We start from the raw sequence: 16,090 nt of genomic DNA, 5'->3' as shown, positions 1-16,090 counted from the left end.
CTACCGGCGGAGTACACTCATGGAGCATCAGATGCCTTCCAACTCCTTCTTAGTCTTGTTAAACAGACACACAGCAACAGCCCCTCTCAGAACCGCTGAAATGTCCAAACAAATTACCATTAAATTAATGTTTCTATGTCTGTATAATACACAATCAACAATACAAACAGACATGCAGCTGGTGCACAGCTAGTAATGACATTACCAATTTGCTTGCACATCCTGCTTAGAGGTTTGAACATGATAATGTATGGCTCCACAAGCAAAGGGTGATCTTGAATTTTCCAATAAAATGGACATAGAACTACCTGCATTTACAAGAGCAACTAGGTTTGGACTGTCCTATAGGGCAATCAGGAAGTGCCTGATGGACTGGCCTGACAGGTCAGTGTTTAAGCCAGTTTTTTGTCTGTTTTTGGGTCTGCTTTATAGTGTGGTGGGCCGGTTATTCATATTTATTTCCCTGATATTAAAAACCATTGACTGCAGCAAGTTCACATCCATACAGTCTTCTATACTTTGCAAAACACTTTTACAGCATGCTCTTAAAAGTTAAAAACTGCCTCAATGTTTATGATTATGGGCCACAGTTTTAGCTATCTAAATCAAATCAAATCAAAAGGGACTTTATTCGGTATATTTCAACCATAAAAGTGCATAAAACGTACAGTACATACATACAATGACATAGGATAAAATTTGGTTACAGATAATAAAAGGACTGAGTACATTAAATCCGTCAGTTCATTCATTGGTCCAAGCAAATTCGCAGTTTAAGAGACAGTTTTAAAAATTCAAGAACTTGAAGAACACTATCACTATGCAGCAATTGTAAATATAAAAAGGCTGGTCGTATTTGATTAAAATTCATTTTTTTTAAAAGAGCAATTAAAAAGCGTTTACGCGGAAATTCATAAAATCTGCATAAAAAACATAAAATGCAACATATCCTGTGGAGACTTTCCGTCGCAGCTACAGGATGTTGGGTTTTTACAGAAACTCTCTTTTTTAGGTCTGATAAGCAGGTGTTGGAACAAGTTAAATCTGAATCTTGTTAATAAAAACTTATCGTGAGTACTAAGAGTGCCGAGTAGGTAAGGCTCTGTTGTCAAACAGGTTTTAACCATAACAAATTTCCTTACACTAACTTTTTGTAACTCATCACCCTCCCTCACAGCCTTCTTGCGCAGAAGAAAGGCCTGCTTGACTAGATCAATGACCACCTTTCCAATTCCTGATGGATGATCAAACAGATCAGGACAACCCAACTCGGAGAAACAGGTTTTTAAATACTTCAGCCAAGGGGTGCCCAACGCGTTATCATGAGCCATAAAATCATTAACAATTAGATGTGTTAGTGGGATATCTTCGCATAACCACATTTTCAGCCAGCATATCAGAGGTCGTAGGGACAGGATATCACTCAAATACCCCACTCCTAATTCCTCATGAACTGCAAAGTTGGAGGTAGAGGCCGGGACACACAGAAGCCGTTTGTAAAAAGAATTTTCTGTGATCTGAAGTTGATCCCCAGCCATGTAACCCCAAAGCTCACTCCCATATGCTGCGGTTGCTACAGATTTTGCGTCATATAATTTTATCATAGCAGCCGTGGGTTTTTTGCCAAGTTTTGAAGCAAAGTTGAAAATGGAGGCATTAACCCTAGTCACGTCACATCTTTTCTTCGCAAGTTGTGGGCCCCAGGATAATTTAGAATCAAAGAGAACTCCTAGATAGGAAAATGTGTTAGAAAACGGTATTACTGCCTTATCTAGTTTAAAAGTATATTGTCTCTTTGGCTGTTTCCCAACTTGCATGATGTAAGATTTGGAATTATTCACTAACAGATCTCTATCTTCCATGAACTTTTTAAATGCGTTCAGTAGTAATTGAAGGCCTTTTTCAGTTCTTGCCAACAACACCGCATCATCTGCATATAACAGGACAGGGATACTTCTTTTCCCCACTCTTGGACTGTCTGCTTTCACCTCTTGTAAAACGCCATCCAGCTCGTTTATATAAAAATTAAAAAGGAAAGGAGCTAATATGCAGCCTTGCCGCACCCCCTTCCCTGTTCTAAAATCATCAGTTACTGACAGGTCTTGGCAATACCTTATATTTGCACTTGTGTTACTGTGGAGGTCACCTAAAAAATGTATAATACCGCTGTCTACTCCCTTATCCCTCATGGCCCCCCACAGCTTCCCCCTGTTTACACAGTCGAAAGCTGAGGATAGGTCCATGAAGGCCAGGTGGACTGTGCCCTTTTGTGCGATAGTATATTTACTGAGTATTAAGAAGAGATTTAAACATTGTGTTGTGGTCGAGCGGCCGTTACAAAAACCATATTGAGTAATAGACATGATGTTATTGTCCCGTGTCCACTCAGAGAGACGCCGCAGTACAATTCTCCCCACTAGTTTCGCCATAGAGTTAATCAGGGAGATAGGCCTGTAACAGAGGGGGCTATCCCTGTCCCCCTTTTTAAATATAGGCACAATAGTGGAGAGCCCCCATGATAACGGGCATCCGACTCTCGCGGCTGCATTAATAACCGCCAGAATAATCGGGGCCCAAAAGTTTGGATCAGATTTAAAAAGATCCGGGGGTATCCCATTAGGGCCTGGTGATTTGCCTGCTGTGAGCCCCTCTATTCCCAATAAAACCTCTCCTATACTAACATTAAGGCATGGGCCCCCTTTGGTGCATTCAGTGAGTACATCGTTGACCTCATTACCCCCATACAATTGTTTAAAATGTGCGACCCATTCATCTCTTGTTATAACACATTCTAATCCCTCACCCGAGTCTTGCACCAGAAAGGGTTTCTTAAGCACCGCCCAAAATCTGGCACTATTTTTCAATGTTTGTGGTTCCAGGATCTCAGCCCAAGCCTCATTCTTCAATACCTCCTTCCGTGAAGCAATGACTGATTTGTACTCTTTACGTGATCTCTGTACTAATTCCTTGTTTCTTTGTTTTTTCCGACAAGGCAGCTCTGAGATCACGAGCTGCTTTAGAGCATTCCTTGTTGAACCACCTACAGCCCTCCCTCCCTCTAGTCTTTAAAGGTTCTGTCATTGAAATAGCTATTTTATCCGTTAAGCTCTGAAAGTCAGACAGGACCTGAGTTGGATCAGAATCATCCTGGGTGCAACTAATGATTAAGTCACTACAGTTATTTTGGATATTCTGATATATGAGGTCCGGGGTGCACATAGACCATTTTAGGCGGCGTCTGCCATCCATTGCTGTTACCCTACCCATGACCAGGTTGCGACTTGCACTAGCCACCCAGGGCCCCTTTAAATGTATAGTGAGTGGGTTGTGGTCGCTGAGTGCGTTATTCTCTATGGTAAATGAACGCACAAAAACCTGCATGGGCAAGGTCAACAACATATAGTCAATAAAGGTCCCCTTTCCATGCCCTTTAAAGGTTGGGGTAACAAAGCGCTTTGAGGGGTCACATAGAGCCATTGCTAAGCTAAGACCATGTTCATTAAGGAAATTATTGAAACGGGCCCCCTCCATGGAATGTTCCAGATGTAAACCTTTTAGTCTGGGACAGTGTAATTCCTGAATGTTTTTCCCTAGGGATCACCACAAGGGTGAATATTAAAGTCACCCATGATCAACAAATTATGCGAACAGTCCCTCATTGAAGTGCCTATATAGTCATTTAAAATTTCTAGATTGCCATGAGCTGTACCGTTGTTAATAGAGTTATAAAAATTGATCAGGCCAGTCTTACAATTGCCAGCAGTTAAAACTAGACCTTGTATACCTGAGTTGCTTGATACCCTGCTATCGATTGTGCATGTCAGTGCTACTGAGATAAACATTACCATGCCACCCTTTGGCCTTCCCCGATTTACTGATATGGCAGGTACAAAATATGCCTTATAACCTTCAATATACATTTCACATTTAACTGACCAGGTCTCTTGAAGACAAATAATCTGAAAACCCCTAATGTATAATAACCAGCTTTCATCTTGCATTTTATTTTCTAGGCCCGCCACATTCCAGCATATAACATTATATTTGAGTGTTGTGGGTGGATTCACCTCTGTCGGCTGTCCTACAGGAGACTGTACAATACTCTGACCATCCGAGACCCTCAGTCAATCGCAGGCATCCAGGCCTGAAAACATTTCAAAGCGATTATGTGTGGGAACATTGTACCCTCTCATGCTCTGAATAGCAGCATTGGAATTTGCTGCCGGTGTTTGCCACCCATTCAGCCCATTAGTGTTATTGTTGTTCATATGTGGTACTGCCGAAGTTGGGGTCTGAGCATGGGATATGGGCCTATACCTACGGGGATCTTTAGGGGAATTCTGATCAGGAGCATAGAAGTAGCCCAGGGGGCGCACACAAACACTGTTAGCATTATATACTAATGAGGATGCGCGCAGTAAAACTGTCGCGACATGTTGGGGATGCTGAAAATTAACAACCACACAATCCCCCGTAGTCGCCTTCCTCGAGGGGCCAACCCAGTTGACCCTTTCAGTGGAAATAATTTGATCATAGTAGTGAGTTGGGTAACCACAATTTTTGTTTAACCACGCCACCGTTTTGTTTTTTAGAGAATCATAAGATTCTCCGTGTGGTTGAGTTGGTGCTTCTTCGTAGCGTGGAACATTGGTTAACACCACCACGTATGGCACACAGTCAGGGGGGAGATTTACATTCCTAAGTTTAGCCCTCTGCGGAGCAGCTGCACGAGTACCCAAGGGAGCAAGAGCCTGTTTGGTTGGCTGGATTACTGGTGCTGTAGGTATCACAGCCCCAGCACCAGTCAAACCTTGGGGATTCGGCTGCTGCCCGCTCTGCCCCCTGGCTGCGTTCTCCTTCCCGTCCCTAACAGGAATAATTTTCGGGGCTGTAACTGCTGGGGCTGGTGTCAGGTGTACAGCCACCAAACTGCTCAGCCTTTCTACCTCAGAGGCTACTACATCCAGTCTAGACATTATTGGGCTAATTAAATCAGTAATTTTAGCCTCCAGCTTTCCTACTATTGATTTTATCAGTGTTTCTAGATTGGAGGCAGATAAGAATAGGCTTCCCTCATTAGTGCCCTCCTGGTTTGATCCTTCTATGACAGGATTACTTGCGCCGTTAGTAATAGTGGCTTTACAATTATTCATTGGATTAGTATGGGATTTAGTATTTGGAGGTTTCCCCCCGCGCCTCCCTTGAGCCTTTCTACATTTCCTCACTGGTCTTTGAACAGAAGGTGCCTCTACTGGATCTTCCACAACTGAGTCTTCCTCCGAGGTGTTGTGCAGGTCCACAGGCTTCTCAGAATGTACCTGTGCCTGTACCACTAAGCTGGGTCCCCCTGTACAATGTGGGATATCATCTAAAATGCCTTCTGTGCCTTCTGTTGTTTCAATAGGCACATTATCCATAAGAGGAGGAAGGCCTTTACTGCCTAGTGAGGCCCTACGTTCATTGTTTATTTGAGTAACTTTTTTGACCAGGAATTTATCCATGGTAAGCAGGCCGGCTGTTGCTGGATCCGAGATTAATTTGGGCATTATAGCTGTTACAATATGGCCCAACCCCTCAAAAGGTGAAAGGAGACCTGTATTAGCTCAGTCTGGTATAACAATTGTCCACAATACGATACAAAAGCGAATTTACAGTGGAATATGAACAGTCCAATGTCTCACGTGTATGTACTGAGTCCTTACGTAAAAGCCAGGGTCCGTGGCCCGTCCCGTCCTCTTCCGTCCTCGGACGGCCTAAGACGGCCCGCCCTCTGCCCGGGCTCTGCCCGGCGCCGCCCGCGCGCGTCCCGCGAGCGGGTGGTCCCTCGCGCTTTTAGCGCCACCAGGCGTGCAGTGGGCGTAGATCCGTCCGGCTTCCTGGTGCCGGGAATGCTGGGAAGTGTAGTTTTCCCCTGCTCGGCGGCCGCGCACAGGTCCAAAGTGTGGCGGCGGCGAGGGGAAAACGCTGTCAGCAAGCTCCCAGAACAGAAGAGGTAAGAAACCCCCCAAACAAACACCAAGGGCTCGGTGTGCAAACTCCCCCCGCACCGCCGGTGGTCCCTCGCGCTTTTCTAATTTAACCTATTTTCTGTCCCAGTCCGACCCTGAGAGGAAACACCCTTGGTAACAGAAACAAAAATGTCTTTAATTTGAACCACAGAACAATGCTGCTTTAAGGACAATTTAATTTTCCTGCTTCTATAACTGCCACAAAAATCTCAGAAAACTCAAACCCTTTGCTCCCATGCTGTTCTCATGCTTTCCAATGGTTTTGTAATAAAATACCTTTGGTTATCTTGCATCATACAGGAAACAAAATTATATATTTAAAATGAATTACTGTTTGTTTTCCAAAAAGTTAACAATATAAACACATACAGTTAAAAAAACAAGTGGGAGTATGATTTTAAAGGCTAAATAGATGGTCTGCATTCAGAGGAATTGTTGGGAAGGGAGGAAGTGATATAGTAAAACAGGGAAGTGCTGTAAGTGAATAATTTAGGTTGTCACCTGTTTCAAGTTAACATCTCACCAGCTGACAAGAGCGCTCCTTGAAGTGCCTACTCTCTGTACTGGGTGCTGGTCAATGACATCAAAGTCAATGGCAGAGCCACTGGAATTGTCCGGCTGCAGCTTTTTCGCATAATCATGAATTTACTGCAGTCATCACAATGCATCATCTGCTGCATAATCTGCAAATGTTAACATAAAATTAGTTTCTAGCTCAAACTGTTCAAATGATACTAAACACGCAACAACACGTATTACTTGCAGGGGAAGGCCCTTTCCAACGGTTGAATGGTCACTTTTCTGTTGCTGATGGCTAAATGTGTTAAACCGCTACTAATGAGGTGCAACCTATGTTCAAACATTTTTAACAAGTGGAAAAGTGGAGAAATAATGAGGTAATACTATCACAAAATGTGCAGCAGCATCCAAGTATTTTGAATTCTTGTGCAGCATAATTTAGTCAACCCTGCTGCATAATATGGCCCTCTCCTGATGCATAATTCCAGTGGCCCTCGACATGGGTTTCCAATAACTCTTTACTCAGTCTGACCCACTTAGTAAAGCTGTTTATATACCGCAATAGAATCTAAGAGCTTTAGTGGCTCGTCGGGCTTTGGGTAGGCTTCGTAAATATTGTTTGTGCTGGATGCATGATAGACTGTAGCAAGCGTAGCCACTTGGTTGTATTTCTACCAGCACCATCACTATTTTAATGTCCGGGTCAGAACAAAAGCCAATATCTTCAGCCCTCATCTGTATAACTTCATGCAGGAAATATAAATAGAAAACACTTTCAAATGTGTTCTAGAGCAGAGTTAATAATCCCTTACAAATAATTAAGGTATACAAAGGCGGAAAAGTCATGTTACTAATGAGCACATTCTATTTTGTTTGCAGTCCTATTTAGTATCATGTCCTTGCAGGCTCTTAAACAGAGGCAAATGGCTGGAATGTTTCTCCTAGTAAGGTGGTGACCTTAACTGCAGGTCCTTCTTGCCAACAGCTATATGAAAAAACACTGCCACTTCACAGCTCTTTCTCTTTTAATGTCTTTTAGAAACAGGAGATTTTGTGCTCCATGCCACACAGATATGGTCGGAGGCAGACCTTGCAAAAGCCTCCTGTGCAGATCTCACCCCGAGTCTACTAGTGAAAAAGGGGTTTAAGTTAAAGCCTCCTGCTCGGGCCCTCAATAGCCCCTGTGTGCTCCACACACCCAGGCTATTGTGCAGCTTTATCCCTACACAGGGGTCCGATACCTCTGATTCCCTTCCCAGCTGGGATGCATAATCTTACTTGCAGAACACCAAGGGAGACACTACCTGCACACTGATCGTCATTCTCAAATACGATCTGCTAGCAAAGGGCAGGCTCTCTCCTAATGCCTCGAATGATCTGCACACTTTCAGATTAATTCTGAGCGCTTGGTGAAGGCTGTGTGAGAGTGCGCAACTTGGAGGGAACAGCTAGCGGGCTGGTGAAAGTGTTCTGGTCTTGTTTTGTGGATGGTTTTGTATGTGTGCGTGAGACGTCTAAATTGGCTGGCTTTGGAATGGGGCACAGTGAAGCTTTTTGAGGTGTTGTGTGATGTGGGTGAGGTGTGGGGGTTTGAGCATGAGTCTTGTAGCAGCATTCTGGATGGTCTGGAGTCTGAGATTTGGGTGTAGAGAGTGTTGCTGTAGTCCAGCCCACTGGTGATGAGATCTTGGGTGAAATCCGTCTGGTGTTCTGTGGCAACCATTTGAAGATCTTTTGCAGCATGTGTAAGATGTGAAAGCAGGAGTTGCTCACTTCTTTGACTTCTGCTGTCAGGGTGAGCGTGTAATTTAAGAGGATCCCTAGATTTCGTCCTGGCCTATGAGTGTGGGTGTTGGTCCTAGCTCTGATGGCCACCAGGTGGAGTTCCATGGGGACATCTTGCTGCCGAAGACCAGTACTTCCATCTCGTTGGAGGTGAGCTTCAGATTGTTGGTTCAAATCAAGTCTGCTATCATGGACATGCAGTTGTTGGTCATCTTGTCCAGGAGGGTGAGGTTGAGTTGGGTGTCATCAGCGAGATGACTGTGATGTTTAGTGATGATGTTGACGAGTGATGTCAGGTATATATTGAAAAGGTTGGGGCTGAGTAGCGATCCATCTGGGACTCTGCATATCAGGTTCTTGGTCACTGATGTTAATGGTGGCAGTCTGGCTCTTGGGTTCTCCCCGTGAGGAGCAGCTCCATTTGAGTACAGATCCTTGTATGCCAATCTTGTTGAGTCTTCTGATAAGGGTGTTGTGGGAGACAGCGTCAAAGGTGGAGAGGTCAGGCAGGATGAAGGCTGCTCTTTCTGCTTGATCCAGGATGGTGCAAATGTTGTCCACGATGAGCATTGTTTCAGTGCTGTAACTCTACCTGAATTCTGATTGGGTGTTGTCTAGAAGCTGGTGCAGATCAAGGTGGAATATGAGTTACTTGTTGATGGCCTTCTCAATCACTTTAACCGGATATGGCAGCAGGGAGACGGTTCAGACGTTTTTCAGTTGATTTGGGTTGGCTGTAGGTTTTTCGAGTTGAGCATTGATTACAGCAAGTTTCATTCATCCGGGAAAGCGAGGGACCTGATGGAGGTGTTGATGATGTGGGTCAGGGTGCTGCTGATTGGTGAAGTTCCCAGCTTGTAGATGTGGTGGGGCCAAGGGCCCATCGGGCCCCTGACTGGATGGTGTGCATGATTGCTGCGGTGTCATCTATGATGAGGGTTTTCCATTCAGTCAAGGCGTCTTGGTTGGTGATGGTTTGATTGGCAATGAGTTCTCTGGGGTTGGCTTGGTGTGTGAAGTTGCTGTAAATGTTTGCAATTTTGCTGTGGAAGAAGTTGGATAGGTTGTATGCAGTGGTGACTGGCATGTACGAGGGTGGTGGGACACAACATAAAAATAAAAAAATAAACGTACCGTCCTTTCTTTGCCGCGTGATGTCCTCCTCCCTCTGGCATCTTCTGCACGCCCCTGAAGCAGGAAAAGGCACTACCCAATCCTGGTGCTCTTTCACAGCATGAACACAGTGCCAGGATTGGATAGAGTGGCCTCTCTCAGGGCTCCTAAGAGCAATGGAGGCTTACACTTTCTGTAACCCAGAAGTCGAGAACTTTAAAATGCATGTTTGGCTGGCCAGCTCAAGACAGCCAGCCAAAGAGACATGACCATTTTAAAGTGTATAGCTCGCTGCTGCTGCCACTTGGCAGCGCTGGCCTCACCCCATCCTGGAACTTAGTTCAGGATGGTTTGCTGAAAAATACAATGGTAATAAATAAACTTTATTAACATTTAATTTTTCTGCTCTTGGGCTTGTGGGGCGGTGCTCCTCCGCTCAAGTGGAGGAAGCACCCCTGGTTTTAGCAGAGTTGTTGGGAGGTTGTGATGCTGTTGACAGTGGCTGAGGGCGAAGTGAAGTCATTGACAATCAAGAAAATCTCCTTGCAGCTGTTGGAGCTTCTTTTGATGCAATCAATTAGTGCTTTTTTCATGGTGTCTCTTATGTTCTGGTGCTAGAGTCTGAGTGCAGCCTTGTAAGTGCTTCTGTCAGTGGTGTCATGGCTGTGTCATTTGTGTCTCAGTGGTCTTCTCTGTACCTGCGGGCATGCTTGTTTGATCTACTTTGGTTGTTGAGCATGATGTGTGCATGTATGTCCACACAGTTATTGAAATTGTTCATGTCCTTGTTGAGGTTGTATGTGAATCCAGTTTGATCTGTGCTAAGAGCGCTGAGCCAGTCTGCTTCTATGATTTTGCCCCTCCTGCATCTTGGAATACTGGTTTTGATGTTGACTTGAGGTGTGTTGATTTGGAAGTGGATGATGTAGGGGGTCAGTACATGTGAGCGGTGTGGTGGAGTTGTATTTGATTATGTTGCTGGTAGTGAAGATGGGGTTCAGTGTGTGTTCTGAAGTGTGTGTTGGTTCTGAGACGAGCTGGGTAAGTCCAATTTTACCCGGGCTTTCGAGGAGTGCTGTGGAGTAGGGGCAGTTTCAGTCTGCCTGGTGGAAGTTGACGTTGCCAAAGAGTAAATAGGCTCTGGAGTCAATGGTGAATGAGGCGACAAAGCCAGTGATGAGTTTGGCAAAGGTGGCTTGCAATCCAGATGGTCAGTAAGTGAGTATTCTGTTCAGGGTGAAGTTTTTGGAGATTTGCAATTTGAAGTGCAGGTGTGGAGTGACGCTCTTTGTGGATGTAGTACATTTGATGATTCCTTGAAGATGATAGTGAGTCCTAATCCTGACTTGTGAGGATGGTTCTGTTGAGCGATCTCATAGCTCCCTGGGATAGCCATGGTGACGTTGGGAGCCAATGTGGGGTTGAGCCAGGAATCAGTGATGAAGAATATATCAGGTGCGTATCTGCTCAACAGGTCCCATATTTCTGTTGCTCATATGCTGAGAGATTGTGTGTTAAGAAGCATGTGTGCAAGTGGGTGTTGACATGGGGGTTCGCTGTAGTGTCTGCTGTTGGGTGAGAATGATAGACATGTTGTTGGTGTTTGCATTAGGTGTATGGATGCAGAAGAACCATGAAGGTGGAGTATCAGACTAGGGTTTCCGTTACTAGGCGTGACCTAGGCATGGGTGGCCACAGACGGGCTTGCCTTTGGGGCTGCGGGGAGTACAACAGAGGTCCATGGGAAAGGGCGCATAAGCTGAACTAGCTCAAAAGTGGTAAAAAGAGCAGAAGCACAAAGGGAATGTGAGGCACTAGTAGAAAAGAGGCATTTTGTCCTGCCCTTACAGCATCCATAATCTCAAAGGCATGTATCCTGTGATATTTCCAGATTTTTAATACTTATTATAAAGCTCTTTGTGTGCCACCTTCAGGTTTCAAGTTTGAATTCTGGTGGAGACGTCTGAACTTGTCAGATCAAAACAAATCAAAATCAGCTTTATTCGGTGCAACAAATCTCACCATAAAAGCATACTGAGATAAAAAAACAATCCTACATTTACATTATTGTTCTAATTCATTTAAATACAGATACAGAGAAAAAAATGTTGGGAATACATATGTAGAATATTTTATAAAATATTTTAAAGTCCATGAAACCATCATTAATCACTCTTGGAGTTCTAAAGGAACTAGGGCATAACAGGCTAATCTATGGATATTGCATTCGATTGTGGGAGATAAAGTGCTGGTGCAAAAAGTACATAATAAAACCTAAAGTACAAGGTGAACCTCTTAACAAGGAATGCATAGTTAATAAAGACGATACTAAGAGTAATCATCTAAGTTTTCATATATCAATGCATCTAGATGTGAGTAATCCTTTTGTTTCCTAACAGCAAGTTGTATAAAATGAAAAACAGAACTTATAACTTTCACTTTTTCTAGACTACATACAAAGTTAAAAGCATATTCAGAATTAAAAAGCTTGTTCGATAAAAAAGAGGCTTTAAAACTGATTTCCGGATATCCTTATAAAAACTACAAAAAAGAATAAAGTGCATTGTTAATTGCATAGATTTTCCATCACATGGGCAGTTTGAATTTTTTTTTCCATTCTAGGGAAAGCAGCTAAATAGTGTAAAGTACCCATCCTTAACCTTGTAAGGTAAAATCTCTGTTGTACGTTTTTCGCCAATTTTAAGTACGGCTGTAGGCCCCTCACGAGCGGCCGTTCACCGTATGACATGACAGTATGTTTTTGACTAACACACCGTTCTCTTTCTTTTTCCATCATGTTTAAATATTTAAGCTTAAGTTCCTGTTTACTATGCTCCTGTATAGAAAGGGGGTGGGGTCTCTCCTATCAATGTCAGCTTTACAGTATTTTTCAAAATATTGTGAATATACTCCAGCCATGGTCTCTTCCTACTCTGATCGAGTGCTAGAGAATCCATTATTAATTCTTTTGTGAATTTCGTTTCGCCCTTCGACCAGACACCGTACCAAAAGGTGAGACCGGCAACATGTATTGTATCGCTAAGGGGGGCTTGGAGGAGGGAGCTGACCGAAGGGAGGTCTCCTCCCCCGGGCTGTGTGGGAGGGCTGCGAGGGGTTTTCATCTAGTAGCTGCCAGAATGTTCTGGAATTGGGCTGGCCTAGTAGGACTGGCCAGCCCAATTATAAATTTTACTGTCCCCGCCTCCTAGCCACCATTTTAGGTTTGGTGACCTGGTGGCTAGGAGGGCTGTTAGCGTTTTTGTGTCTAGTGAGTTATTAGGTGCTTTTAGGTAGTTTCATTAGTGTTTCCTGTTAGTTCATATTGATATAATGGAGGATTCTCGTGTTCGTGAGGCTATGAGGCTGTTGGCGGAAGCAGGTCGCATGGACTTGCTGGTGGAAGGAGGGCCGGCGCGCCCCCAGCGCCAGGCCTCTGCTGGCGTGACCGCCGCTGTCATGACGTGCTCTAAGCCGAAAAAACGGCGTTCCGCTCAGGTAAGCGAAAGGGGCCGGTCCCGTACGAGGAAGCCGGCCCCTCAGCGGCTGGCGCGTGTAGCTGCAGGGGAGGTGGAAGCTCCGGCGGTATGCGGCGCTTCTGGTGAGGGCGGGAGGGAGGTTTTTCCGGCTCCGGCGCCACACGTAAGAGTTGTGGTGGGGGCGGGGGAGCTCCGGGCACGTCCGGCGCTATGGTGGGGCAGGCGCAGGTGTCGGGGGGCAGGCTGCTTTCCCCCTCGGTTGTGCGGGCGGGAGCCCTGGCTTTACCTGACCCGTTGGGGTCAGTTCCCAAACCGTCGGGAAGGCGGGGAAGAGGGGGCCGGGGAGGGAGCAAAAAGCGCTCCGCTTCGGACCCGCTGGTCGAGCGGCGCGTGCAGCCTGAGGAGGTAGTCTCTGCGCGTGGAGCGCGCAGAGGCTCTGTCCCATTTGTTGTGCAAGGAGCCGGCCAGGAGCGGATGGTGCCCGGTGGGCATAATGTTGAGTGGGCTGTCGATGAGTCTCAGTTTCTGCCTGAGGCGGCACCTCCAATGTTGTTTACCCCGTTCAGGCATTTTGTTTATGAGAGGCAGACTGGGGAGACGTGGGATGCGAGCATGGTGGTATCTCATGTTGAGTTGGGCTCAGGGGGCTTGGCACCTGCTTTTGGTCAAGTAGTTTCTGGACAGGTTGCTGATACTGGTATGGTGGATGTTGGGGGTAATGTGGGTAGCCCATTATTGTTTTCCACTCCTGGTTCTTCAGTGGGTGCTGCATTGTCGGTGGGGGGGGGATCCAGGGGAGAAGGGGAGTGGGCCCAAATGGGAGTGGGGGGTTCCGTTTCTGGTGCTCCTTTGGATTTGAATGTTTCAAAGACTGGGGATACAGTGTCTTTGGGCCTTTTGGGTGTTGATGATCGTTGTCAGTGGGTGGGCAGGGATCGGTCACAGGTAGACCAGAGATCTTTTTCTTATGATGCTAATGTTGGAAGGCCAGTGGTGGGTTATTCTACAGGGGTCTGCCATACGGTGTTAGGGAGAGTGGAAGGTGTTGGTTCCTCTGACATGGCACCAGTACATGATAGGGCTTTCACAAAGGTAACTAGTGGGCATGGGCAGGGTTTTATGGAGACTGTTCCTTATTGGTATGGGGGTGCGGTAGGCCCCTCTTTCATGTATGGTTCTCCTGGTTGGGAGCATTTTGGTTCTGCGGGTTTGGCGCAGCGGGGTTTGCAGAAGGATGGTGAGGCCCAAGTTTGGGGTGCGGGGGCCCCTCTTCAGGCTTCCTCTTCAGCGGTGGCGGGGGATAATTTGGATGTGAGCGAGGATGAAGAGATGATAGGCGACTCTCCGGTCCGGGGAAGGCCTTTGAGGGGCTGTATTAGAGGGCGTTCTTTGGATAGGTTTCAAGGGATGGTTGTTGATGCTAATTTGCAGAGGTCAAGGTCTGTTTCAGGTGTTGTATTCAGGGACCCTAGCACACCAGTCCAAACTTTTTCTTTTCAGGATAGGAATAGGTGCGGCGGTCCAGACTTGGCAGGGCGCGGTCCAGTCCACTTTCGCCAAGGTGAAGCGAGGAGAATGCCTAGCGCGGCCCTCTCTGTTCCACCGAGGGAGCCCGCCGCGGCCAGCACACGAGGGTCCGGCGTGACCCCGCTGGCCCCATCGAGTAGCAGGTATAGGTGTCCTACCTTACCGGCGGCTATGGAGCCACAGAGTCAACGCAAAGGGAGCTACAGGCGTGTACAGTCTGCTCCCCCCCCTGGAGGTTCTTCAAAAACATTTAAATGTACTATTGTTGATACCGGGTTAGGTAAGACCCGTGGTGATATGTTGCCTACTGGTATTGATTCAGTGGTTTTGGACTATGACGAAGATAGTCCCGAGGAAGGAGAATTGCGGGACGTAGAGGGGGGGTGCCCTCTCATGTCTCTGATAGTGTTTTTCAGGCTCCAGTGGTACAGAGTCAAGTGCAAGTGAGAAGAGAGCACGGCCCATCGTTCAGGGCGCCTCGCAGACAGGACACATTGACTTCAGCGCCACGGGCGGAGCCTTCGAGAGTGGTCTCTCTGTTGCCAGGTGAGCAGTTAGCTGCACAGGCCAAACCTACTATGGTGTCTGTGGGCACAGGAGGGGAAACCGATGTTATTATGGGTGGGGGGAGGTTGCTCAAAGGTCGTTACGTGAAGGACACTGCTGTGGGCACTGATGATGTTGTGGAAGTCACTGGTAAAGTGGAGAGTGGTACTAACACTGGTGCTTCCAGTACAGTTAAAGAGCCATTGGCCAGTAAAGAATTGAAAATCAAAAAGTTACCTTATATGGGGGTCACAAAGCCTTTGGGTGCTCATTTGATGTTGACTACAAAAGAACGTATTTGGAACGGTGAGTATGTTGAGCTTCTTAAGCTCCTACACCGGGAAGTCCGGTCCAAAGAGGGGTCTAAGGAAGAGGAGTTTGAGTTGGCAAAACGTCCTAGAGTCCCTTTAAACATTGAAAATTGGACAGCTGCATTCCTTATTTATGCGAGTGTATACTGTGAAAAGTTTCCAGAGCGCAGCGTGTCTCTTTTTAAATATATGGATGTTATACGCAAGGCGCAGATTACTGGGGGGGGGGTTGCTTGGTCCCAATATGATGAGGAGTTCAAGGCCAGGATGGCTTGGGATCCGGAGGCCAAGTGGGGGGAGTTAGATCTTGACTTATGGCAGCATACCATGGGGTCTGCATCAGGGGGAAAGACTATTTTTACAGCAAGTGGCTTCCCTTTAGTTTACCGGCCCTTTCAGGACAAGCCCACCCGGGGAGGGGTGGGAGCTACTTCAACCACACTGTCGGGAATTGGCGCATGCTGGGAGTTTAACAAGGGTTCATGTACCAGAGAATATTGTAAGTTTAAACATGAATGCTCTGGCTGTGGTAGGAGACACCCATTTTCCAAATGCTGGGGTAACCAGCCAGCAGGAAGCCAACAGGGAACACAGGCGAGTACTAGGGGTTCAGGGACGCCCTCACAGTTTTCAGGGGGAAGGGGATCCAGAGGTTATAAGGGTGTTGGGTCCAAGGGCTCATACACCGGTTAACCCCTTCCACACTCATGACGAGCTGGGCTCGTCATGGTGTAGCCTCCTCGCACGCTCATGACGAGCCCAGCTCGTCATGAAACAATGGGAATCAACAATTTTCAGCATAGGA

Source organism: Lissotriton helveticus, chromosome 2_1, assembly GCF_964261635.1.
Source record: "Lissotriton helveticus chromosome 2_1, aLisHel1.1, whole genome shotgun sequence".
Taxonomy (NCBI): domain Eukaryota; kingdom Metazoa; phylum Chordata; class Amphibia; order Caudata; family Salamandridae; genus Lissotriton; species Lissotriton helveticus.
The sequence above is the reverse complement of the archived record's forward strand: the minus strand, read 5'-3'. Positions refer to the sequence as shown.